Source organism: Lissotriton vulgaris, chromosome 1_2 (assembly GCF_964263255.1).
Source record: "Lissotriton vulgaris chromosome 1_2, aLisVul1.2, whole genome shotgun sequence".
Taxonomy (NCBI): domain Eukaryota; kingdom Metazoa; phylum Chordata; class Amphibia; order Caudata; family Salamandridae; genus Lissotriton; species Lissotriton vulgaris.
Genome location: NC_141686.1, coordinates 358,080,712 through 358,108,635, shown reverse-complemented (window position 1 = coordinate 358,108,635; position 27,924 = coordinate 358,080,712). Strand labels below are relative to the sequence as shown.

General features: G+C 46.9%; 1 pseudogene across 1 annotated transcript in view; it reads left to right on the top strand.

Annotated features, from left to right (window-relative positions):
- Positions 1–252: 252 nt before the first annotated feature.
- The window catches only part of LOC147736833 (uncharacterized), a 68,727-nt pseudogene continuing 41,055 nt past the window's right edge, over positions 253–27,924 (top strand). Inside the window, exons 1-2 of the transcript XR_015307515.1 lie at positions 253–375; positions 25,293–27,162. The product of XR_015307515.1 is annotated as an uncharacterized LOC147736833 (transcript). The remainder of the gene's footprint in view (positions 376–25,292; positions 27,163–27,924) is intronic.

Below are 27,924 nucleotides of genomic sequence, written 5' to 3'. Positions count from 1 at the left end.
GTGTCTTAAAAACATATCTGTGGTATCTAAAACCCAGGTCTTTCCTGCCACAAAATGTTTGATCCTGTGAAATGTGTTCACTCCTGGGGACTGGGAATGGAGGTTCTGTTAGTGGCCACCAGAGGGCGCGCCTCGCTTTCTGAGGAAACCCCTGAGCACATTGTATGAAAGGAGAGTTTCCTTTTCCAGGTCAGCGGTGGCAGAGACAGCACCAGCACCGGATGCTGACATCACTTCCGGCCCTTTATCTGTTCCCAGTCTGCTGCAGAGGAAGAAGAACACCCTGTCCCCCCCAGACCGCAGATGTGCACCGGCCCCGCCTCAGCCATAGGAGGAGGAGAGAGCCTGTAAATGTCTGCACAGGTTTCTACTCAGGTAGGAAATTGTCGGCACCTTCTGCTGTGTTTGTACAAATAGACGGTATAATCCTGGGGAAATCCCTGTCAGGAGCCGGGCTCCTCTACGGGATGGGGATGGGGGAGGGGAGAGGTGGGGGAGGGTAGAGGAGGGGAGGCTTTCATTTTGGCCCTGTGGGTGTTTGTGATCATCATTTGTGTTAACATCTGTGCAAGGTACTTTGCATCTTACTGCACTATGAGAAATCTGTGCACAATGCACTGCACCTTACTGCACTATGAGAAATCTGTGCATGCTCCACTGCATCTTACTGCACTGAAGAATCTGTACCACAGCACTGCAATTTAGTAAGATGAAGTGCAGTGACACAGATTTCTCATAGTGCAGTCATTTGCAGTGACACAGATCTCTCATAGTGCAATAGGATGCACTGCGGTGTGTACAGATTCCTCATAGTTCAGTAAGATGCAGTGCAGTGTGGGCAGATTTCTCATAGTGCAGCAAAGTGCAAGGTGCACAGATTTTTCACAGTGCAGTATTGGCAGTGCAGTGCATAGATTCCTCATAGTGCAGTAAGATGCAGTGCAGTGTGCACAGATTTTTCACAGTGTAGTATATGGCAGTGAGGTGCATAGATTCCTCATAGTGCAGTAAGATGCAGTGCAGTGTGCACAGATTTTTCACAGTGCAGTATATGGCAGTGAGGTGCATAGATTCCTCATAGTGCAGTAAGGTGCACTGCAGCGTGTACAGATTCCTCATAGTGCAGTAAGGTGCACTGCAGCATGCACAGATTCCTCATAGTGCAGTAAGATGCACTGCAGCGTGTACAGATTCCTCATAGTGCAGTTAGATGCACTGCAGCGTGTACAGATTACTCACTATTTAGTCATATGAAGTGCAGTGAGTGTGTTTAGAGTTTAAGAAATATGTGTGCTCTTCACTGATTATTCCCCACACTGTGAGAGGTATTTACTTTTTGTGGAAACTTTCACACACTGTATCTTTTATGTCTGGCACTCTGAGGGGGTTTAAATAAATGCGGTTGTCTGTGACCATTGCACTGCATTGTACTCACACTGTATGCAGTGCTAACAGAAGAGGAAACCACTACGCTGCACTTCACTGTGTGGAGACCTTCACTGAAGACTTAATCTGTGTACATGGAACTGCTTTTTACCTTGACTGGGGAAAATAAGTTGGGATATGCATAATCATTTGTTAAGTGTATTTGTATAACACATTATCACCCGAGAGGTATCCTGGTGCTGTGCAGGTGTGTAAGTCTAGCCTAGAGGGAGGAGTCATTCAAAGAACCAGGGCATCAGCTTCTTGGTTAGCTCAAGAAGTGAGGAGAAGGCTCTGATGTGTTGAGGGAAATCGTTCTACGCTTTAGGATCTGTTTCTGTGTATGCGTGGGATGTGTTTGAGTATGAGTCCGGCTGAACATAGGTTCATAGGGGGTTGATGGAAGGAGATGCAGTTGTGAATGTAGGCAGGGATTTGTTGGTTAGTGCCTTGAAATGTGGGTGCGTATACATCTGGAGCTAAGCAGCTCTGAAATGTGTTGTGAGAGGGAGGTTGTTGATACATCTGGTTGCTGCATTTTGGTTGGTTTGCAGCTGTCTGGTGAGCTGTTTGATGATTCCTACACGGAGAGTGTTCACATAGTTGAAACTACTGGTGATGTGTGCGTAGATGGCGGTCTTCTGCGTGAGCCATTATACATTTTTCTGCAGGGTGTGGAAGCAGTGACATCATAGACCTGGGCGAATAAGTTCAGCTTTTTGTAGATGATGATCCCTAGGCTGCTGGCAGGCGAGTTAGGGGTGGAAGTAGGTCCTTGGTTGGATGGCCTTCAGGTGGAGTCCCATGGGCAGGTGTTGTTTCCAAAGATCAACACTTCTGTCTTGTCAGTGTTGGTTTCTACTTCCGTAAATGTAAATGTAAATGTATTGCGATTTATATAGCGCACGTATCACCCGAAGGCATCAAGGCGCTTGCCTTGGGAACCCGTCCTGGTATTCCCCTGTGAGATAACCCCAGCAGGGTATCCACAAGGTGAAAACCAGGCATCCCGCCGCGAGGGGCCGTAGTGGAGATTAAGCAAGCTATTGCCCAGAGTCGCAGAGTGTGAACCCGAGAGTCGAGTAGGCACCAGAACGAGAATTATCGAGTCCATTGAATTTTTGAGCCCAAGACCCGCTGAGGCAGGGAATTGAACCCTGGTCCAGGACCGATCTCATCTTCTGGGTCTGCCGCCTCTAACCCCTGAGCCACACTTCTCCACATGCAGGTAATGCAGGTAGTGAACTTGTTTCTTGTGTTGTAGATTTTGCCCAAGAGTGTCACTATTAGTTGTGTGTTGTCACTGTAGCAAAGGATGTTGATGTACTGGGTATGAATGATGTTAGTCAGTGGGGTTATTTAAGTGTGGAATAGTGTTCTGCTGAGGAGTGAACCTTGAGGTGCTCCGCAGATGAGATTTCTGGTTTGCAAGGAGTATGACGTCAGGTTGAATGTCAGAGTTCTTTTTATCTGGAAAGAGTAGATCAATTGCATGCCGATTCTTGAATTTCGATCTTGTGAAGGCGCCTGATGAGGATGTGTGACACACCGCCATGAGGTTCAATAGGATGACAGCCTTACCCTCTCCTCTGTCCTGGATTATGCAAATGGCATAGGTAGGTTCAATGGGTGCTGTTTCTGTGCTCTGGTTGGGCGGCATCGAGATAGGGTGGCCTTGAAAAACTGGTGGTTGATGAGGTTGCTGGTCAGACACTTATTGATGTTTTTCTCTAGTACTTTGGCCATGTATGGTAGGAGGGTGATTAGTCCGTAGTTGGAGAGTTTGTTAAGATCCTCGGAGGGTTTCCTCTCTAGGGCTGTGACAGCTGCCTGCCTCCAGGTTTCTGGGAAGAGGACCACATTGATGGAGTCATTCAGGATGGGAGTGAGGACTTCACTGATGGTGGTTAGACCTTTGTTGAAAGTGTGGTGGGGGCATGGGTCTAGGGGGCCCCGGAGCTGAGGGTCTTCATGGTTGCGTCAGTCTCGTTTGCGGGGATGCCGTTCCACATGGTCAAGGTCCATACTTCAGCTGAGATTGGAAGACTGGCTGCGAGGTCACTGGAGTCAGGTTGAAGGTTGAAGTTGTGTACGTGTATATAATCTTCCTCCAAAAGAAGTTAGAGATTGCTTCAATGGGTTTTGTAAGGGGGGTTGTTGCTGACTTCAATGCGGTTGTTGTGGGATGTTCACGTGGCATTTCAGACTTGCTGGTGGATGAATGTCAGGGCAGATTTGAAGACGATGTTGTCTGCAGTGTCTTTGCTTATTCGTAACTTGCTTTAGAGTTGCTTATACTGCTGCATCACCACCCTGAGTTATTCTGTGTACCAGCTGGCATGCTTTTTTGATCTTGATTTTATTTTTGTGTTGCTATGCTTGAGGGGGTTGCAGGTGGTGATCCATTCATTGACGCACTTGACGTCTTTTGTTAGGCTGCTGGTATGCTTGAGGGGTCCACGGTGTTGATGCAGGTGGTGAGAGATTAATGGAAGTTCTTTATGTCTTCCGTTAGGCTGCTGGTTTGCTTGAGGGGGGCTAGGGTGTGGGTGCAGCTGGTGATCCATTCATTGAAGTTCTTGATGTCTTCTGTTAGGTTGCTGGTATGCTTGAGGGAGGCCAGGGTATCGTTGCAGGTGGTGATCCATTCATTGAAAATCTTGATGCCTTCCATTAGGCTGCTGATTTGCTTGAGGGGGCCAGGGTGTTGGTGCAGGTGGTGATCCAGTCATAGAAGTTCTTGATGTCTTCCGTTAGGTTGCTTCTGTGCCTGAGGGGGTCCAGGGTGTTGGTGCAGGTGGTGATCCATTCATTGAAGTTCTTGATGTCTTCCCTTAGGCTGCTGATATGCTTGAGAGGGCCAGGGTGTTGGTGCAGGTGGTGATCCAGTCATAGAAGTTCTTGATATCTTCCGTTAAGTTGATGGTATGCTTGAAGGGGGCTAGGGTGTCGGTGCAGGTGGTGATCCATTCACTGAAGTTCTTGATGTCTTCTGTTAGGTTGCTGGTATGCTTGAGAGGGCCAAGGTGTTGGTGCAGGTGGTGAGCCAGTCATTGAAGTTCTTGATGTCTTCCGTTAGGTTGCTTCTGTGCCTGAGGGGGTCCAGGGTGTTGGCGCAGGTGGTGATCCATTATTTGAAGTTCTTGATGTCTTCCGTTACGCTGCTGATATGCTTGAGAGGGCCAGGGTGTTGGTGCAGGTGGTGATCCAGTCATAGAAGTTCTTGATATCTTCCGTTAAGTTGATGGTATGCTTGAAGGGGGCTAGGGTGTCGGTGCAGGTGGTGATCCATTCACTGAAGTTCTTGATGTCTACAGTTAGGCTGCTGGTATACTTGAGGGGGGCAGGGTGGTGGTGTAGGTGGTGATCTAGTCATTGAAGTTCTTGATATCTTCTGTTAAGTTGCTGGTATGCTTGAAGAGGACTAGGGTGTCGGTGCAGGTGGTGATCCAGTCATTGAAGTTCTTGACGTCTTCCGTTTGGTTGCTGGTATGCATGAGGGGTGCCAGGTTGTTGGTGCAGGTGGTGATCCAGTCTTTGAAGTTCTTGATGTCTTCCGTTAGGTTGCTGGTATGCTTGAGGAGGTCCAGGTTGTTGGTGCAGGTGGTGATCCAGTCTTTGAAGTTCTTGATGTCTTCCGTTAGGTTGCTGGTATGCTTGAGGTGACGTGTGTTGTGGGCAGAAGCCCAGTCCTTCTCTGAGATGTTCTTCCAGCTGTGGCTGCCTGCCCAGAGGTGGTGAATCTCCTGTGATTCAGGGTGCTGAGCTTGAACCTTTAAAGGGTGTTTCAGTTCAGGTGATAGGTGTTTGTTTGTAGACTCAGATGTTATTTAGTGTGGAGAAGTTAGGGTCCAGGAAGTGTTCAGCTGTGTGGGTTAGTCTGGTGATGTGCTGAGTACGGCCGAGGGTCCCAAGACATTTGAGGAGGGAATTTGAATTGGAATCAATACGGTCTTCTAGATGAAAGTGCTAGTCTCCATGGAGGTTGAAAGTGCTGGAGTCAATGATAATATCAAGTCTATATTCGTTCTGATGTCCATTCTTTCTGTTACACAGACCTATATCTCTATATTATCAAAGTCAAAACAAGCCTTTTCCAATCTTTCTCCTGCATTTTTCTTTGGGTCTACTGGCTTCTGATCATTCACTTTATCGTTAACAGGAAAAGACATAGGTTGGCTAGTTCACTTTAATGCTTCCAAATATTTTGAGGATACCCAGTGCTGAATGCTTCAATCTGTGACCCAAATTGAACCTCGTTTAGTTCGTGAACATCTGAGGAGAAAAATAAATGGTTTTATTTCCCCACACGGGACTCGGTCCTTGTGAAGGTCACCTTCTTCAGATAGGAACCTGTTGTATCCTCTCTGGTTGTTTACTTGATGTCTGGAATACTACGTGTAATACACATCCAGGCTCCTGTGATCCAAGACTCTTTACCAAGAGACTAAAAACAGCCAAAGTTTACCCCAGTCAGACTCAGGGCTAGTGAGCGGAAGGTTTATCTACCTGTGCACTTGTGAAAGAACTCAACAAGGTGTGACTGCAGGACTCGTACTTCAAGATTTTGGACATTTACAGAGATACTGTCACAAAGACAATTGCAGCCTAATCTAATGACAAAAACATCAAGCTTGATCTGACTGTCCAAGCAACCGTAGATGTATCCATGAGAAGGCTTCTGGTCCTGGTACTTAACCAGGGTCAATCACATCATTTCACCTTGTTTCACGCCCAACCATCCATTCATTTTGCATTTTGTGCAGTTTTCCGATCCTGCTGACTGAGGGAAACATCGCTAGGGCTATTTCCTGCATTTAGGCTTCAGGCTTCAGGTTCAGTGGGTGGAGGCAAGATCTATTTTATTTCGTCATTGTTTAAAAAAAATCTTGAATAACCCTGAACACCTACCTGACTTATTACACACTCTTGCGCCCCGGTCCAGCGCAGCCCTGTGGCTCATTGATGTGGAGGGCACAGACAAGAGCAAAGACCGGAACCACTCACTACCGGTAGCGCGCCATTTTGGTCGGCACTCTGCTTGCTGCACGCTGCATTTCCTATTTAAAGCTAAGAGACGGCGCGGGCATACTGTTTGTGCAGTTTTCCGATCCTGCTGACACGGGGAAACATCGCTAAGGCTATTTCCTGCTTTTAGGCTTCAGGTTCAGTGGGTGGAGGGAAGATCTATTTTATTTCGTCATTGTTTTTAAAAAAGCTTGAATAACCCTGAACACATACCTGACTTATTACACACTCTTGCGCCCCGGTCCACCGCCGCCCTGTGGCTGATTGATGTGGAGGGCACAGACAAGAGCAAAGACCGGAACCACTCACTACCGGTAGTGCGCAATTTTGGTTGGCGCTCTAGTTGCTACACGCCCCCTGACAACTATTTTAATCCAATATGGCGCGTAACCGCAGGGGACGCGTGCAGCGGGCGTGCCGGCGGTGTGCCGAATGGTGCGCCAAAGGCAAACCCGTCTGCCCCCGTCTCCGCCAGTATGTCGCCTCTCGCCAGAAACGCTGGCCAAAATCTGCCAGGTAGCTGTCTTTACTCCAGAGAGGTTTTATTAAATCTGCGTTCTTCATCTCACCATTGTAGCTTTCCCCCACTTCATCCCCTGAGTGGCCCGTCATGCTGTCCGTGCGGCACGTTTGTACTTTCTAAACCTATGCCTTTATCCGTATCTCCTGTCATACCCCCCTCAACATGGGCTAAAAATACTGCAGTTAAATGTTTGGTCATTAGCTAAACACCATGCAGAAATATACGACCTTATCATTGATGAAAATCCTGATATTTTCTTTCTGACCGAGACTTGGCTTAGTGATGATATGACGAATGCACTGAATCTGGCGCTACCCCCTGAATACTCGATTTCTTTGGTGAACAGAGCGACTAGGGGAGGCGGTATCGCTGTGATTACCAGGTCTAGCTACTCCTGTCTTTTTGATAAAGTTAATATGGAGGGAGGTGAATGTGCTCACTTTAGTATCTCTGTGAGCACTCATTTTACCCTTTCCGGTCTATTAATATATAGGCCTCCCAGACCTGCCTCCGGTTTTAACAATGCTCTCTTAGAGACAGTTGGAGCATTTGCTGTGGAATGGGCTAATTTTAGCATTTTTGGCGATCTTAACCTCCACTTTGATCTGGATCAGGATCAGACTATTTGCACTATGCTTGCCGATTTAGCCGCATTTCAGCTCCATCCAATAGTTAAAAGCCCTACACATAAAAGAGGCCATATTTACCAACATTGAGATGGCCACAGCGACTACCCCTACTCCTATGGCCTGGTCCGACCATCTCCTAGTCGAAATGACCACTCCCACATCTACATCTTCACACAACAATACTCAACGTTCGGTATATAAAAGACTGTGGCGTAAGTTTCAACTTGAAGATTTCCACGCACTTTTAACTTCAAGCTCTTGGTGTTAAAACGTAAAGAACAAAGGTTTTCTGTCACCAGGCATGGTGACCAACTGCTAGGTACAACCTACAAGCCATAAGAATGTGTCATATGCTCTAAACAGCAGACAAGTGAATTAAACCTAAAGAACAAAGGTTTTCTGTCACCAGGCATGGTGATCAATTGCTAGGTATAACCTACAAGCCATAAGAATGTGTCATATGCTCTAAACAGCAGACAAGTGAGTTTTTGAGCGGTGAGAGTTCTCTAGTATCGTATTAATGTTGTGAAGAAATGGCACACCCTTCGAAACAAGGTTTGGTGTTTCTGTTTTTTCGTAGAGCGGTGCCTCTTTTACCCCGAGCTGTTGCCAGGTGGGGTGAGACGATTTCTCCATACCTTTGAGGTAAGACTTGATGGAGTTCATTTTGCCTATTGACTAGGCTGGCCTGAGGGCCATTTTTAGCCACAGAGCTTCCTGATAGACATACAATTCTGTAATCCAAAACTACCATATGAACTTCTCATCTCTCCTATAGATTTATCCAAAGGGTGAGAAGATTGGCAACTGTGAGAGAATTGATTCACAGTGTATCCTTTTCTTATAATTCACGTTGCTTTGTTCACTGTTGCAGTAGCAATTCATTCTATAGAGGTCCTGACAAAAGCACTGGGTACATTTCTTGCCCTCATGAGTGCTGAAACATGTTGACCAATCCATACTGGAGGACGGCTATTTACTGAAACCGTCCAATTGCACTGTTTTTAACATTTGTTCGTAATAGTCTAAGAATAAAAATTGTAGTCATATTACGCAACAATTTTACCGTTCACACTACACTTTTTTTGCACTGCATATTCTTTCCTCCCATACACTCGATGCATTAATACCTTGCTCACGTCTGTCTTGTTGTATACTTTGAAAACATCCTTGGGCTCCTCCATCACTAGGGTGGAGTGTTAGCCCTGTTAAAGGAGGCCCAGATGATGAAGCATGTCACCGGGACTGGCGAGTGATGGGAATCCATACAACTTTTGTATATTTTGGGTAGTTTTGGCATAATTTAGTCCTCCTTTGTCTTTGTTGGATTGAGACTCCAGGGTATGTGTGTGTAATGAATACTTAGTACTGGGGCTGTATGCCCTGTAGAGTCTTTAACCCCTTCGAAGCTAATGACGAGCTGGGCTCGTCATGGCGCTTACCTGCCCTGCGCGGATGACAAGGCCAGCTCGTCATAAAATAAAGGAATAAAGCGATTCCCAGCGCAGGACGGGAAAACGCCTAGCAGCCAAGTGGTTAAATTCTGGCCTCTGACCCTTCCTACAGTTTAGTTTTTGTCCCCCGTTTTAGACTTAGTCGGATGGGGGGTCGCTCCTTCCGAGTGAAAGCTGCAACCCTCTGGAATGCGCTCCCCTTGGAAATCCGCCTCTTGGATGATTTAATATCCTTTCGTAGGGCCCTGAAAACCTTCTTGTTTTAATGTTCCCTGTTTTAAGTGTTCTGCTTTTTTGTTGCTGGATTTAGTGTTATGTTGTGTCTACCTTTCCCTGCGCCAGGACGCTCCTTCGCTGGAGCAGCTGTGCGCATTAAAAATGTAACTAACATAACATAACATAACATATGATTATATTATTCTACTCCTACCTAACACTACCTATCCTATTGAGAGCATAGTGGGAGTACCCTTTGTCAGATACCTTGGGTTAGCCTAAACTGCCATACCTGACTAAGATGTATCACAAAGCCAGCCTGTGTAGAATGGTTAGCCTCCTTTTTTTGCATCAGTCTTTGTGTGTGTGTTAAATTTTAAGGCAAATACAATTCTGTTGTGTTTAGACATTTCTAAGGCACACGGTTTGATTTTAAAACCTGCAATCTCCACTCAATTCCATAATCGTTCTCAGTTGACTTTGTCCATGCTGTAAGAGAGAAGTGCCATTAAGTGTAACATAGAATGCATAAGATACAATATTATTTAAAGATTATATATGATTTGGCCATGCTGTCATGCCATTGTCCACAACAGCCAATGCATTTTCCAAAATAATCCTGTCCATTTATATTAATCTTAAGCTTTCAGCGGCGTCGACAGTTCATTGTAAGTGGTGTAGATGAATCTTTTAGAATGTGGTGACCTAGGACCCAACAAGAAATCTTGTAAATCCATGTCATCAGAAAGTAAATATAGATGTTCCTTAACCCCTTCCACGCGGGGCTAATTCCCCCGCGGTGGAGCTGTGCCTCATGACGAGCTGAGCTCGTCATGAGCAATCAAGGGTTTAACTGCAGATAATTTGGAATGTTGTAACCATTGCTGTGTTGAAGCAGGTTCTGATTATCAAAAAGGAGGACAGCGAGGCTTGGCATCAGTAACAGTTTTAATGTAATTAAACAATAATGATTCCTGTTGCATTAGGTACATGGCATGCTTTTACTGTACACCCGGTGCAATAAAGTGAAGCGTGTCCCACTTTGGGCAGGAAATACTGGTACAGTGGGTCATGAATTGTGTGTTTACATGCTTGATCCCACTCTGATAGAAGGGACCATAAATACCAACTGAAAGTCACATTCTGAGGTGGTCCAGGTGGCTGGGTGGTAACCCATTCGCAAACGGGAAGGGGTCCCCTCTGCAAATGCAGGGGAAAATATTTTTTAAGGGTCCCAGGGGCCACTCCCTGCCTTTAAAAAATGAAGGGAAGGGTCCCGTTTGCAAATGCAGGAGTAAATATTTTTAGGGGTCCAAGTGACCACCACCTGCCCTTAAAAAAAGAAACAAAATATTTCTTTTTTTTTTTCCTGAAATTCATCCCCTTTTCCTTTAAGGAAAACGGACTGCTTTATAAAAAAAAACTGCTTTATTTAAAAGCAGTCCCAGACATAGAGGTCTGCTGAACCCAGCAGGCCACCATCCCTGGAAGGGCCAGCTATTCCCAAAGGGGTTGCAAATTGAGAGTGCCTCATGAATATTCATGAGGCATGCAAATTGCAACTCCATTGGGAATCGCTAACCGTGTCTCAGACACTGTTGTACATGGCATTTTCCAACTCTTAAATTGCAACTCGCAATCAAGCGCAATTGGCGAGTCACAAATTGTCATGGTCGAACATCTGGCCCCTGGTGTCTCCATCACATGAAGTGCTAGGGGTGAACAGAGGGCGGCTGTGTTATGTTATTTGGTTAAAGTGAATTTAGGTAGTGTAGGCAAAAGTTGTTCTGTGGTGTGCTGGACTCCTAAGAGCGGGATCTTTCTATAAATTAATCAGAAGCTAACATTACCCCATCTAATTGAGTGTCTTGAGCATGGACGGTTTCTCTTTCTGTCTTGTGGTACGATCGTGTCCCCTGGCATTGGCTGTCCTAATCAGGTGAATTCCCCCTGTTTTCTGGGTAGCCTTCTTCACACAGGCACATATTAGTTGAAGGTTGCTTCACAGCAAGAGTAAGATTACAACCACTGGTAACAAGGCTTTGCATAAGTCTGCGATCCACCTTGGTACCCAGGTAAACAAACCTGTGAACAATTCTATGTTTGGGGCACCTCCTTCTTTAATCATGACCTGCTGTAGGTTGTGCAGTGTTTGGATGGTGATTGACAGTGTGCAACTGTATAGGTCTTTCATGGGGATGAAGGTACAGCATGCTGTACCTATCTTGGCGCATTCACACCCTTCCATTATGCTCATTAAGTCCAACACATACCAGTGCTGCCTCACCAGGAGACAGATGATGCCTATTTTTTCTTTTCGTTGAGGCCATCTTCGGTGGTGTTCTGCGGGCCCAGATCGCATTCTGTCCATCACCTTTTGTTTTTGCATCTGTCTCCCGGTGTGTTACGGGTATGCCCCGACGTGGGTCCCGTACTCTCCATGCCACTGGAATCAAGCTATCGTGTCTGAACAAGGGTGAAACCCCGAAACTGGTACGAAACTGGTACTAGGATGCTTGTTTCCAGTCCAGGGAGGACCTGGCTTGGTAGTTTGGGCTGGACTGTTCCCATGAGGCACAGGGTCAAAACGGATTTGGATATGACTGGGTTCAAATTGGAATGGCATGGTGATCAAAAAACAATGAATTTAGGCCCGGATCTCTGTACTAGGGTGAATGTATGACATTGTTCTGCATTCTGTCCCTCAACTGTTGTTTTTGCACAAAGCAGCTTTAAGCGCCATGATTAAAAAAAACTTTCTGTTCTCTTGATTTCATCATCTGCTGAATCTTTATTATCACTTGTACCTGCACCCCTAGGAAGGATATATAAAGGTGCAGCTTCAAACATTGTTTTCCCATGAAATACAGTATCCTTATCTGTCCCTTGAACTTCCTCCTGCGGCATGTGGGTCTGAGCTGTTTGTTCAGCTGCAGCAGCGGCCTTTTTCTCCTCTCGCAAACGGAATGCATCAGTTCGTAGTTTAAACGCACGTCTAATTAAATCGGCCACCTGGGAATGGAGAAAAAGACCGTCACTCAATTGTTTATGATCTTGTTTTATATCAACAGGTTCTAAGTCTGTGGAATGTTTCCTAAAATTTGCAATTACTTCTCCAGTAAACGACTATGTAAAATATAACTGCTCTGAGTCCGTCCATTGCTGAACATCTGCACAATGTCTGGAGCAGAAGCATCACCGCGAGCTGCCTTACGAGCAGCAGATCTGAGAGTGGCTGTACGGTCAGCGGTCAAAAAAGAGCAAGTCTGTCATTTAGGGTCTAACTCTGTCTCTGTGTGACCTGGGGAGATTTTATCATCATCAGAATCATCTTCGGGGGCAGAGGGAAAAGTATATGGTGGCGGAGATCGATCTAACGAAATTAAATCATCCTGTGGTTTATTAAGTAGAGGATAGAGAGGACGCCTGACAGGGTATTGGCCATTTACCTGTAAACTGCGCTCCCTACCCTCTTTTTCTTTTATTTCCCTCATTTCTTTATTTTTCATTTCCTGCGATTTCAGATAGATGTTTTTGCCCTGTTATTTGTCTGCTAAAACTTGCTCTTTCCTCACTCTCTCATGCGCTTCTTTCATCCACATTCGCACACAGTCAAACATATCTGGTCTACTTTTGCTCTTAAACACACACTGTTCCACATAGTGAATTTTTCTAATATCGAATGACCCATGTATTGGCCATCATAAATCAGGATCCTTCTTAGTATATTTATTCCATAGTGCACTATACATTGTGGAAGAAATACCATTTTTAATGTACATATTCCAATTTGGTGTCCCCTCGGGGGGAGCCGGCTGATTTCGTTCTAAATCCATATTGGTACCTCCAAGAAAGCAACACATCCTTCGAAGCGTGCGTGAAACAGGCACCCAAAAATGTTATAGTATGTATAATTTTTATAACAAAGTGGTACTTAACACGAATATTGTACCGTTCAAGAATTAAAAAAATGTGAGAAAAATCTCCACATTACTTGCCTATATAAATTGCAATTTATATATACCCAAACCAAACCAAAATCTTGGCCAAGCAAATCCAAACAAAAAGCGTTACATTTAGCGATCTTACCAAACAAAAGTCTCCAGCCTCCAATTGCCAAGCTCTGAATCGACCAAATGGTCACTGTAAGACGAACGCCAAAAGGGATCTCAGTCGTAGACCGCCACCACCTGGAGGGTCGAGTTGGGAAAATCAGAAAAGCACTTCAGCCTGCAAAGACAAGGGCCTCCTCATGCAGTACACATCATTAGCGAGATTCCAAACCTCCGTCAAGACCACTCCATCAGGCATCCGAGTCGCCGATGAGCCCCACGTAACGGGCGCCAATTTGTGGGGGTGAGCCTTTTCAGGAGCCCACCTGGTGCAGGGGTTCGCCCTTTTGTGCACTTGTCCTTTAGACTGACAAAGTAGAGATTGGCATGGAAGCTGTAATATCACAAAAGTATTTTATTAGGACACATGAGTAAAAAAAAAAAAAAAAAAAAGTGGAGTGGAACTACATCGATACAGAACCCTCAGGCAATGTATGAGGCAGCATATGGAGTACAGAAACCATGGGCCTTATATATACACTTTTTACTGCAGAGTAAGCACGGAGGCTCAAAAAGAGGCGGTACAAGTGTACACACAAATAGTCAGTAAGGATACATCAGAATTGCTTAGTCAACATAATGGGAGTAGCTACAATGCTGCTGTCATCAGTTAAAATAGCCTGAAAGTTAAATACATGACAGGTGCATCCTAACAGGTAAGCCCTCTCTTAGCATGTGCAGTACTCAGTGTCGGAGCTAATTATAGATGATGACTCGGCGAAATAGAGAAGCAGGCAACAGCAAAGACGGGGAAGCACATGGCAAACGCATGGCTTAACTAAAATTGATGCTAAAAACAAAATGGCTTCAGCTCATCCTAACAGTAGTCTCTGCCAGGTTTCCACACCAGGAAGTCCCATTCCCAGATCCCAGAGTATGGTACCTGGTTCCCGGTTAAGAGGGGGACAGGTTGAGATTCAGGGGAAGTAAGATGCTGTCTCACCAGTCTTGTGGGGGGAGTGTGGGTGAATGTTGTGATGCCCTGAACATTTGAGTGATTGGTTAGCACGGTAAATGGTATTAAAGGGCTGTTCAAAATGTTTTGTCAGACCGAACAGGCCCCGGAATTGTTTTCCAGAGTCGCGCCAACACCTGTTGGAGTGTGTAAGTTCTGTGGTTGTAGGGAGCTTACATTGGGGAGGGATACTAGAAGAATGGTGCAGGTGTCTTCCAACCCAGAGTGGTGGAAGTGGTTCAGATTAACCCAGCTAGGTGACCTTGTAAGTGAGGAGGTTGCAAGGCCTCACATCCTGTCCCGCAGGGGAAGGTGTGAGACTGGGCTGTATTTCGAGCCTCAACCTCAGTCTCCAGTACATGATGGTTATTAGAGGGAACACCAGGTAGGGAGCCTAGTCTGTCCTGTCAGACCGTTCTTCGAGGGGGATCTCCCTGTGTTAGGTAAGCTGGGAGTGTCTGTAATCAGGCCTCCAAAAGTTCTGGTGTCTGGCAGTGCCACATCTAAGTGGAGTGTGCGGAAGTCCAGATTGAGGGGTGACAGGGGAAAGAGTCCCCAGTGGAAGAACCATTGGGTCAGGGGCCAGCCAGAAGGGCTAAGTCACCAATGATTGGCCATGATGACGCCACTTCTGTCCAGGACCATCTTCGCGCACTGTCGGAGTGACAGGAGGTCACGAGCTCTGCGCCAGGCAAACTGCCACACGACACATTAGGTATGTGTCACCCTTAGGGAGAGGGGTAGGCGTGCTCCCCATGAAGTCCTGGTTCTGCGGGCATCTGACCAAAGGGTACCGTCTCTGGGTTGGGGAGCCAGGAGCAGGGGTTTTCCGACCTGGACGGCAGGGCAACTATAATCAGTGCCTGACCAGTTTGCCTTCTAGGGGTACCACTCTAGAGGGGTGGTGCAGGCCTAGCCGGGATCTTTAGGGTCCCTGGCTGAATGTGGTAGTACTACCCTGAGAGCAGGTGGGGCCCATCTTAAGGGAAGGGACCCTGATCTTCAGAAGGGAGGGTATAGGGCTCTGGAAGGGGGTGCAGAGGGAGGGAGTCCTCACCTCTGACCCGGTGCAGCTGGTAAATGTGGATCCAAGGTGGTAGACTAGTTGATGGAGAGAGGTCCTGTACTGGTGGAAGAGTTCTGTTCTGGTGGGTGCATTTCCTGGGAGAGTGCGGAACCCCAGAAGTAGAGGTAGGGTTAGAAGATGCTTCACCCGTGACCTCTGGCCAGCCTGAGTGTGCAGGTAGAAGGATCGGTGGTAGTTTGGAACTACACTGAGAGGGAGAGTGGAGAATGGCTATTATGTGCCAGGGGTTAAGGACCAATGACATCTGGATGGCCTGGTCCTGGCCGTGGACAACTAGGGAGTACCAGTGGGGTAGCCTAGTTGTGCCTGAGAATTTTTTTTATGGAGGGAACCATGTGGGTTCAGAGTGGCGTAGAACCGGAGGGTGTCCCTGCAGTGCTGGCCCACGTCCATGTTCTATCGCCCGAAGCAGGGAAGCCCATCAACGTAGTGATTGGTTTACCCTGCATTTTGGCTGGAAGGGGTTTGTGTTGAACTTCGCCCTTTTTGCAGGTTCACCCCTAAACTTTTAGCATTTCTCCCAGCCCTTTTCTCTGTGTAGTTTTAGTGGTTTAAGGCCGCTGGGCACTTTAGCCCTGTGGTCCAGTGTAAAGTGTGTGCGCTCTCTGTTACATTTAGTGGGAGTGAGAGTGACCTGCCCTCCCATAGGAATGCCTGGGGGATTCCCTGCTCAGTGTGTGTCAGTTGTAATTCCTGTTATGAGAGTAGCAGTATGGTCAAGTCTGGTATGTATGAAATTGTGAGAATAAATGCTGCCCAATGGTGTGCGCAGATTTATTATGACTATGTGAGAAATGCCACTTTTAGAAGTTGGCATTTCTGTGTGCTATGTGTCCGCCTGCCTGATGTGAATTGCATGTCTGGTTTTGGAGGGACAGGGCAGGCTGAGCCAGATGTGGGTATTCAGTTTGAGTATGGGGAGGGGTGACCCTTTGATCTGAGCAGGGCTGTGCCTGGCAAGGTGAATGATGGCTCCACCTCCCACTGTGCGGCTGATGGCAGACCCTCTCTTCCTCAAAGGCAGGATGCAGCCTTGTAAACAAAGTTCTCCAGGACCACACCGAACTGATTCTGGCTGGGTTCAGTGACTTGTGACTTTTGAGAACAAAGTCTTTTGGTGGTATAAGTAAAGGGGCTGTGACCTCATGAAATTGTTCAGTTCCATGGTGCTCTTCTAGGATGATGTGCTGTTCCTGCTGGGGCATGCTGCTGCCCAGGAGGAACTGTCATGAGGGCTTGCCTCCCTTGCCCCTGCATTGCCCCCTTGATTGCTGAGGACTTTTGCTTTTGGAGCTATGGCTCCCTGCACCCTGTGAGCAATATATTTTCATTCTTTCCTGGAGGAAGAACGTGTTACTTCTGGATGCGAAGACGAACCTCTGTCCGTGTAACTAGAGGGAAAGGACTTTGAAACTTTCATCCATTTAGCTGAAGCAACTACCTAAGGGCCTGATTTGAGCTTCCCTCCTGCTGAAGTCTCTGGAACATTAGACTTCACCCATCAGCCATCCAGATTCCTATTTGAGGGGAATTCTCCTCGCAAGTGAGGCCTCAGTTGAGAATTCCAGAGCCTCTGGTTCTACTGTGGGGAACGCGGGCTGAAAGTCATCGGTATCACTATTGTGGGCCGCCACAGCTGAGGAGCTGTTGCCGCTGACAGACCGCATTTGCCTGTGTTACCAAAGTCATTGCTATCGCTATTGTGGGCCACTGCAGCTGAGGAGCTGTTGCCGCTGAGCGCCCGCATTTGCCTGTGTTGCCAAAGTCATCTTTTATCGCTATTATGGGCCGCCGCATCTGAGGAGCTGTTGCCGCTGAGAGCCCGCGTTTACCTGTGTTACGAAAGTCATAGTTATCGCCATTGTGGGCTGTCGCATCGGAGGAGCTGTTGCCACTGAGAGCCCGCATTTGCCTGTGTTACCAAAATCATCGTTATCGCTATTGTGGGCCGCCGCAGCTGAGGAGCTGTTGCCTCTGAGTGCCCGTGTTAGAACTGGCATCTTTGGCGTGGTTTCTCCCTATGTTTTTGCCTCTACCTCCTGTATTTTTGATGCTGTACTGGATTTCGTTTTTGCTGGTTTAGATGCTTTGGACACTCTGCCACTGCTGATCAGACAGACCTGCTCTTGAGGCGGAATCCGAGAGCTTTTATACTGCTTTTAAAAATGTCATTGTTTATACCTGTCACTTGCCTCCTGGCTCTTCTCCTGATCCCGCGCAGTAGAATAAGCGCTGCCGCGGCACTCCCCAGCAACTAACTTTCCCGCCGCCATCTCGGCGAGGACCGAGGCCACGCCCCTTTGCGAGGCCACGCCCCAACACCATCCTATAAAAGCACTGATTACAAGCGCAACAATCACAGACAGACCTGCTCTTGAGGCGGAAGTGCGAGCTTTTAAAAATTTCATTGTTTAAACCTGTCACTATACTTTGTGTGCACTTGCCTCCTGGCTCTTCTCCTGATCCCGCGCAGTGGAATTAGCGCTGCCGCGGCACTCCCCAGCAACTAACTTTCCCGCCACCATCTCGGCGAGGACCGAGGCCACGCCCCTTTGCGAGGCCACGCCCCCCGACAACACCCTCAACCGTCTATAAATCATGTGCATCTTCAGGACGCGCAGCGGATGAGCGCAGCGGGAGCGCCTAGGGCAAGCCCGTCTGCGCCAGGCCGCGCCAGGCCGGGCCTCAGGGCAGGCCACGCTGACCATTCTATCTCATACTCACCTCAATCACTCAGAGACCTACAATGCTCTGCCACTCCGCCATCCCCAACGTCCTTCCCTCGCACACTTACAGCCGGTCTTATGCGTCCTGACCAACATCATTCATGCGGAAGCAACTCACCAGCTACGCCGATCAGAAAAACCACGTCCATCAGGGTGTCATATTTGAACACTCGCTCGTTGGTGAAACACTCTGAGGATATCTTCATCCTGTTAACTAATACCAACCCTGACATGCTCCTGCTCACGGAAACCTGGTTAACATCAGAGTCCCTCCCAGATATCCTAGCTGCCCTCCCCCTGATTATTACATCCTTCATGCCGATCGCCCTGGTGATCGGCCCGGGGGCTGGGTGGCAGCCATCATATCTAAACGCCTGAGCTCTATTTCTTCGTATTCCCTCACCCTCCCTGAGGTGGAGAACTTACTTATCAGTGTACAAACTGACACCGGCACCCTCACCTTCCTCCTCTTATACTGGCCTCCTCATCCTATGCCATCCTTCTCCGCTATCATGAATGAACAGCTATCTAATCTGCTAATGCTACACTCTAGTCTCGCCATCTTTGGCGACCTAAATTATTGGTTCAATGACACCAATGCCGGCCCCCATGCCATAGAGCTCTTTGAGACCCTTAATAGTCTGAATCTTATTCAACAAGTCACTCAACCCACTCACATTAAGGGCCACATCTTGGACCAGATCTGGACCTACAACCTGGTTTCGTCTCCACCTAACATAATCCCTTGTGTCTGGTCCGACCACAATCTAGTCGACACCACCATCACCGTCGCCGGTCGGACTTCCGCCCCCTTGATGGCTGGTGGCCTCTCACGGAAATGGGGCACATACGATTCTCAGGGCTTCCTCACTGCCCTGGCCGATACCCGCCCTGCCCTTCACCCTTTTAACAATATTGATGGACTAGAACGCACCTGGAGACGCGATTACTCCGACTCAGCCAGACAGCTCTATCTGGCTGCGCGTAAAGAATATAAAGCAGCCATCAACCTAGCTAAAAGAGAACATTTCTCTAATAGGATCTCGTCGGCGGCTAACAAATCGAAGGAAGTGTTCAGAGTTCTGAATGAGCTCACTACAGACGACAGGACCCTCCCAGCTCAGACCCCCACTCAGGAGGCTTGCGATTCCCTCAATTCTTTCTTTCTGGAAAAAATCATAAAAATTAAAAAGTCTATCCCTCCTCTCCCCCTGTCACATCTACCGGACAGCTCCCTCAATAACCCCTCGATTTTCACCACTTTCGCTGCCTTAGACCCTATCTCCCTAGCAGAACTTGCCACCCGCGTGAAATCTGGCTCCCTGAACGACTGCTGTCCACCATCAGTGTTACGGAGTATATGTCTCAATCTGCCTCATTGCATCCTACCTCTACTTAATGGGTCACTTAGTAGTGGCATTTTCCCCACTTCTTTCAAGGAGGACATCCTAGTGCCCCTCCTCAAAAAAACCCGGTGCTGACCCCGCGGAGCCATCGAACTATTGTCCCATTTCCGTACTTCTCAAAACTAATGGAGGCCCATGTCACCCGGTGCCTGTCAAATTTCATTGAATCCTCCTGTCATCTCGTGCCTAATCAGGCCGGCTTCAGACCTGCCCACTCTACTGAGGCCGTCATCTTGGCAGTTTTGGACACACTCAGGAGCAACGCGGACGCTGGATCTTCCCAGGCCCTCGTTCTCCTGGATCTGTCTGCCGCGTTCGACACGGTGGACCATAACATCCTCCTCCACCGTGTCGAGCAGGCAGGCATCCAGGGTACGGCTCTCGAGTGGGTCAAGTCCTTTCTCACTGGAAGAACACAGGCGGTCCGCCTGGGACCCTTCACGCCAAAAGAAAACCCACGTCTTGCGGAGTCCCTCAAGGTTCCTCCCTTTCACCGCTTCTATTTAACCTATACCTCCGGCCTTTGATCCACTCTCTGCAGAAATGGGACATTACCGTCTACAACTACGCCGACGATTTACAAATCATCCTCCCACTCAACTCACCTCACGCCGTCTCGACGTTCCACGCAGTCATGACTCACATCCAACTTTGGATGAACCAGAACCAATTAAAGATGAACCCCGGGAAAACTTAGCTCCTCCTCCCTGTACTCAGTCATGCTCACTGGGGCCCGCAGTTCTGGCCTCCTGAGCTGGGATCTCCCCCAGTCCCTGCAAAAACAGTAAAGAGCTTGGGTATTATTATTGACGCCGAATTGTCCCTCAGAGCCCAAGTGGGAGCTGTGGTTTCTTCTTGTATGTACCAGCTTCGGAGGATCCGCAAAGTCCGTCACTTACTCCCCCCTGCGGCACTCACCTTAGCTGTCATCTCACTCGTTCTCTCCCGACTGGACTTCTCTAACTCCATTTACCACGGTCTCCCACAGTTCCTGTCACACCGCCACCAGGTCATCCAGAATCAGGCGGCTCGCCTGATTCATGGATTCCCCAGATGGCAATCGGCCAAGCCTCTACTCCACAGCCTTCATTGGCTTCCAATAGACCAAAGGGCAGCCTTCAAGGTGGCATGCCTCACCTTTAAGGCCCTTCGCTGCACCGGCCCAGTGTTTCTGAAATCTCTCTTTAGCCCTTACTGCCTAATACTTAACCTCCGTTCAGCCCATTGTCATCTGTTAGTCACTCCTAAAAACAAAACCAAGAAATTTGGCGGCCGCCGCTTTTCCTATCTGGCCCCCGTCCTTTGGAACCTTCTTCCTCTTTCAATCAAATCCTCCCCTTCCCTCCTGAACTTCAGGAAACTGTTAAAAACTCACCTCTTCCCCTCCCTTAGCTAGAATTTCGCTGCTCTCGCTCCCTCCTCATTTACTCACTCTGTCTACCAGCGCCAGGAAGCTTCGGCGTTAGTGCGCTTTACAAATTTCACCTCAGATAAGATCAGTGCCAGAGTGTAAGTGCTCCCTATGTAAATTGTTATTATGATTGGATATACATGATTGGCATATTTGTATCACCATGAAGTCCCTCCCTTGTCATCACAAGCCAGGGCTGGTGATGACAAATGCTACTAGTGGGCCTGCAGCACTGATTGTGCCACCCACATGAGTAGCCCTAAAATGGTGTCTCAGGCCTACCACGGCAGTGCCTGCATGCAGTCTATGAACTGCCATGTCCTCCTGGTCAGTGTCCCCACTGACCAGGCCTAACCCTTCCCTTTTTGTGCACATTGGTCACCCCTATGGAAGGCCCAAGGAACCCCCCTAGGCAGGGTGCAGTGTATGTGAAAGGTAGAGCATGTACTGGTGCAGGTGACATGCTCTGGTAGTGAATGGCAGCCATTTTAGTTTTTCACTATTGTAAGGCTATCTTGCTCCATAGATTAACATGGGGGATGCTGGCTACAGTGGCTACCAGCATTTCTTCTCATAGGAACAAGATAGGACATAAGAGTCTAGTATCCCTGAACTTAGAATTTAATAACACATCTTTTAGAAAGGTTGCTTTTAAATCCTGTGTTTGAGAACAGCACTTTTAGAAAGTTGCTGTTCTCTTGTCTGACTCTTCTGTCTGCCTTGGCCTGTTTGTGTATTGACTGTCTGGTTTGAGAGTGACAGGGGCTGGGGATTCCCCAGGAGGCTGGCTGAGTCAGCCCTAGGCTGAATGACTGCATTTGCAACTTGAGTGGTGGGAGGAGATAGCACCTGGGCCTGAATAGGGCTGTGCCTGCCTTCCACAAGGCTGGCTCCACCTCCTGCTGGGCGGCTGACGACGATGCCCCTCACTCTGAAAGGAAAGGAGAAGCCAGGAAAACAAAGTGCTCAAGCAACACCCAGAACTGGTTCAGACCGGGCTCAGGGCCGACTTGTATAAGTACAGGACCCCTGACAACAGAAAATTAGATCATCCTGGAATCAAGAAGGAACCTCTGCCAAGGAGAAAGCTGAAACTGAAGAAGGAAGATTGTCCAGCTGTTGCTCTGCTGGATTGCCCTGCTGTTGTGTTGCTGCCTAGGAGAGAGGAAGGACTTTGCTTTTGTGCTGTGTGCCCTTGCTTGAAGGAATCTCCAAGAGTTTGAGAAGAGCTGGTTCCCTGTTCTGAAGTCCCAGGAACAAAAGGACTTCGACCCCAGCTTCCCCTGAGCTCTACTGAGAGAGTTCTGTCCTTCCTGGAGTTCTTGGCCCATGTGTGGTACCTGTGTTGGGAAGCTGGAAACTAAGCTTGAGAGACTTTGCTAAAGAAAAGTTATCGCATTGCTCGCTGCGGAGCGCATCACCGACAGTGCGAGAAGATTCCCGCCGCTGCGAAGGTCAAGATCGTCACAGCGCCTGTTGCCGCTGTCAGAGCCGTCGCATCCTTCGTTTGCGGGACGCACCCGATCGTTGCGGGAAGTCTAACATCGCTGCGAGTGTCGTCGCAGAGCCTGTCGTCACTGGGTGAGATCGCCACACCGCCTACTTGCCGACTACATCACGTCGCTGCGAGAGTCTTCGCCGAAGCCAACGCATCGAGGAGCTGCGATAGAGAAGATCACCTCTGGTCCGCGCATCGTCGCCCCTGAGATTGTCGCACCTCCAAAGATAGTCACATCGTGCCTTTGCGAGAACAAACTTCCTACGGAACCTACGCACCGGAATCCATACAAGTGTCCTTCCTCCCCATACAGACCGGATTCGTCGCAACACGCCCGCTGCTGCAGCGGGGCTGTCGCAAACGCCTCCCCAGGGTCTCAGGAGCAATGCATCGCTTGTTTTCCACCGCACCAGCTTCTGCTTTTGGAACTTTGTCGCAATTAAAGGTACTGTGAGCTAAACGTGATGCAACTGTGAACTTTTCACGTAACTGTGGATTATTTTATCGCAACCTAAAGAATTTTAACGCAACCTGAAGAATTTTTTATCGCAACCTTAAGAACTCTTTTGAAACCATATTCTTGAACTGTGTATGTTGGATTTTTGTTGTTTTGGTCTTGTGTAGTTTAGATTAAATACCTTTATTTTTCTAAACTGTTGTGGAGTCAGTTTGTGGTGTTTTCACTGTGTTACTATGAGTGTTGGTACAAATACTTTACACATTGCCTCTGGTTAGCCTAGACTGCTCGTGCCAAGCTACCTAGAGGGTGAGCAGGGGTTATCTCAGAGGGTTTCCTCCTTGCCCTGACTAGAAGCAAGGGTCCCTATTTGGACAGTGGTACCTACCTCTGCCAACTAGAGACCCCCAATTCTAACAGCCCGCATTTGCCGTCCTACGAGAATCATCGCTATCACTATTGTGGGCCACTGCAGCTGAGGAGCTGTGGCCGCTGAGTGCCCGCATTTGCCGTCCTATGAGAATCATCGCTATGGCTATTGTGGGCTGTTACAGCTGAGGAGCTGTGCCTCGGAGTGCCCGCATTTGCCATATTAGGAGAATCATCGCTACAGCTAGTGTGGGCCGCTGCAGCTGAGGAGCTGTGCCGCTGAGTGCCCGCCTTTGCCATACTACAAAAATCATCGCTAGCAATGTTGTGGGCCGCTGCAGCTGAGGAGATGTGCCTCTGAGTTCCCACCTTTAAGCCCCGTACTTTCACAGCTGTGCATCACTCAGTGCTAGCTGCATCGTCTAGTTCTGCGCAATTGCGCATATGGATTCTGCTGCATTGGCAGCTGCCCTGACACTTTGGACATAGGGCATTTTGAACCCCTTTGAGAAGGCCGGTTGGCCAGAGCGACTGTTAGGTTTGTAGGGCGCCAGGCCCTAATGTGATGGATGTGGTGCTAGGAAATGTGATTTATGTAGTATGATTTACACACCCTGTTTTATGCCTCTAAATGTGATTTAGGATTATGAGGTTTTGCATACTGTATTTATGTTTTAGTTATCCTCTACTGTGGTTTATGCTTGTGAGATTATTTTCTAATGTGAGTTATGCTTAGGAGGTTATGGTCTAATATGTTTAGGCTTATGAGGTTGGCGCAGGATATATTTCACGCCTAATGTGATACAGTGGATAATATGATTTATGTTGTAGGATGATGCTGAGTCCCGTGTTTGCCATTAATTGCTGGTTGTGTTCCAAGCTTATTATATGTTCTCCGTTTACTAGATGGTTCTGACAGTGGTCCAAGTGGCCCTGTCATGTGTATATAATCCCCTGTAAATATTGCCTAGTGCCAGTCGGCACAGTGTATATTGTGTGATTCTAATGTGTTTTATGATAATACAAAGGCTATTTTGTATATAACCTTGTGTGGAGTGCCTTTTGTGGTGTGCCTAGTATGTTGTTGCTGTGTGGGTTGCGCAAATGCTTTACACATGGCCTCCGGGATAAGCCTGACTGCTCGTGCCAAGCTACTAAGGGGGTGAGCAGGGGTTATCTTTGGCGTGTAACTCCCTTGCTCTGACTAGAGTTTCTGCCTGGATACGGCTCAAGTCCTAGCCAACCTGAAATCCCATTTCTAACAAGTCTCATCTAAGGGCTCAATTGACATCCACCAGCTGGTTGGAGTCACGTGTTGGGAGCCTTCACTAAATATTCAGTGATGACAAAATAATCGTATTTCTTCCGGGAGCAGCGCACGTCCGTCTGACAGCTTCTTAGACGAGTCAATGCTGCAATCTTCCAACAAATGCTTGAACCATCCCTAGGAATGTGGCAAAGATAACTTAACAAACAGAAAAGTAAAGATGGGAGTTGGAATGTCAGCTGCTCCAGTGTGAACAGGAAAGTATTGTCAAGAAGAGTGTGAATGGAGCTGCATTTGTTATATACTTCCTGAAGTGTTACCTTTATTACATACAACTTGAAGAGTTTCCTTTTTCATATACTTCCTGAAGAGTTACAGTTGTTATACACTTTGTAAAACTGAAGTGACAGCAGCATATCCTGATCATCTCTTTTTCCACAATGTCTTCTTGTTTAAATCTTGACTATGTGCCTGTTCATAAAGCTATACCTCTAGCGAATGGGTGTTCCGTGAGTGCCCTTTCTTTACTAAGTTATCGCCTCCTTTTCTGAACTAAGATGTGGCATGCTCAATAGAACATTCAGTTAAATATCTGTGTATTGTGAAATATCTCTTGGTTACTTTAAAAAATGGTAAACGAGAGATGGCTTTTACAAATAGTTAAATATTGTGTATTTACATTCTCTTACATTTCCATTTAGTGATTTTAAATCTCTTTACATCCAACAGGAAACCAACCTTGAATGCAAAAATGATTGTGAATAAAGACTTTAATCGTGTAAATGTGCAAAAAGCGGTCAGAAAAAATGAGCTCCAATATTCAGGTAAAGAGCTGCACAGTCAGAGACTGAGGAACCTGAACATAAACTGATAGATCCTGAAAGAAGCAGCCAAGAGCAATTCAGTGGATTTAAGAGTCTGAGCTGTGCACCTCCACGCCACAAGACGAAGAAATGACCTCTAGAAAATTAACGCAACAACAATAACTAACCACTGCTTGTATAAACAAGTCGCCAAGATTTAATGATTGGATCGGTGTGAGGTGGATACAGCATTGCTCTGTTTCCTGTAATGATGGTAGACCACCATTCAGTGCGCTAGGTATATTGTAAACAATTTCTGGCTAAACCACAGGAGCAAGAGAAAAGCACAATGGAGTAGAGCCAGACAACTGAAGGAAGGTAGGATCTCTGATCTACTAGACTGTCCCAATTTGCATCGACCTGAAGGAAGACTAATCTTCACTCGTAAACATGCAAAACCATTATACAATCTAAAGACATAACCACATACAAAGAAGTTTTACTTGCCACAAGTATAATATATGTAATTGGTGAGTCTTGCATTTCATTGTAAAATCTGAAATCAAGCATCTAAAATACCACACACATACAGGGAATGTGAGAATAACACAAGTGCTTTATCAACTGTGTTAGCTCCTCAGGAAACGCAGTCATGGGATGCAGACAAATATAAACCTGACCCAGAGACACTACTGAAGAAAGAAAAATCATTCAAAAGCAGCAAGAGCTTTAGTTTGTCATCACTACTAAAGAGCCATCAGCAAACACACACAAGAGAAGCAACATGCAATTGCAATGAATGTGTGAAGAATATGTGAAGAACTTTAGTCAGTTAGCACTCCTAAAAGATCATCAGCGGACACAAATGGGGGACAAACCATACCATTGCACTGAATGTGTGAAGAGCTTTCGTTGGTTATCACAACTCCAAATACATCAGCGAACACACACAGGGGAAAAACCGTACCATTGCAATGAATGTGTGAAGAAGTTCAGACAGTTATCAAATCTACGAACACATATGCGAACACACACTGGGGAAAAGTCATACCATTGCAATGAATCTGGAACTAGTTTTAGTGATTCCTCAACTCTCAGGATTCATCAGCGAACACAAATAGGGGACAAACCATGCGATTGCAGTGAATGTGTGAAGAGCTTTAGTGGGTTATCACATCTTAAGAGACATCAGCGAACACACACTGGGGAAAAACCATACCATTGCACTGAATGTGTGAAGAGCTTTAGTGAGTTATCACATCTACAAGTACATCAGCGAACACACACTGGGGAAAAACCATACCATTGCAGTGAATGTGGACGTAGTTTTAGTCATTCCTCAACTTTCAGGATTCATCAGCGAACACACACAGGGGAAAAACCATACCATTGCAATGAATGTGTGAAGAGCTTCAGTCGGTTATCACATCTACAAGAACATCAGCGAACACATACTGGGGAAAAACCATACCATTGCAGTGAATGTGGACGTAGTTTTAGTCAATCCTCAACTCTCAGGAAACATCAGCGAAAACACACAGGAAAAACCATCCCAGTGCAATGAATGTTTCAAGAGCTTCAGTCGGTTATCGAATCTCCAAAGACATCAGAACACACACAGTTGAGAAACCAGTGAATGTGTGAAGAACTTCAGTTGTTTATCACATCTCAAAATACATCAGCGATCGCACACAGGGGAGACACCATTCCATTGTAGCGAATGTGGAAATAGTTGTAAGAAATCTTCAACATTATGGAATCCTCAGCGAACACACACTGGAGAAAAGCCATTCAAGGTGAGAAAAAAAAAAAAAACAGGAAGTTGGATAATATAATCAGGGAGAGATGACATATGGAAAGCACAACAACCAATTAAAAGCATAAGATTGTATTTATTTTTAAGTATAAATACTCATAATAAAAGCATTTTAATTCAAAAATATAAACACCAATTACTTAAGTGGACAGTTAATCAAGTACAAATAAAATATTTATAACACAATTACACAAAAGTTCATAAAACAGTGGCGGACAAATATAGTCATCGACGCGCGTTTTGGCGTTTTAACGAGAACGCCTTCCTCAGGAGCCACATTAAAATCTGACCAGAGAGAACACGGGATGAGCGTTCACTGTGTATTCCTTGTATATGTATCAAGGCCGGATAGAAATATAGTCTCTTTGTTTTCCTATCGTCTAGGTGGAGTCACATCTCACTCGACGAAACTTGTAATCAAGGTAGTAGACGCAGTCGTGATTCCAACCGATAAAGGAACCACAAAAAAGACCTGCTCCCAGTCTTGTAAATGGCAAAATAACTCAGGTGCTTGTCTTTGTAAACAACCGTCAAGCCGAAATGCGAGTGTGGAGTAAAATGGGAAATTATGCCTGGGTACACGAAGAAGCCTCCATCAGTCTTCGGTACAAATATATCCAAAAAGATAAATGATAATGTAGAAACGAGGGAGCCGCATTCAGGGTATCCGCTAGCGTCCCTTGATAATGTCTTTGATACAAATATATAAAAAAACCTTTTCCAACGGCTGCGGGACGCTAAC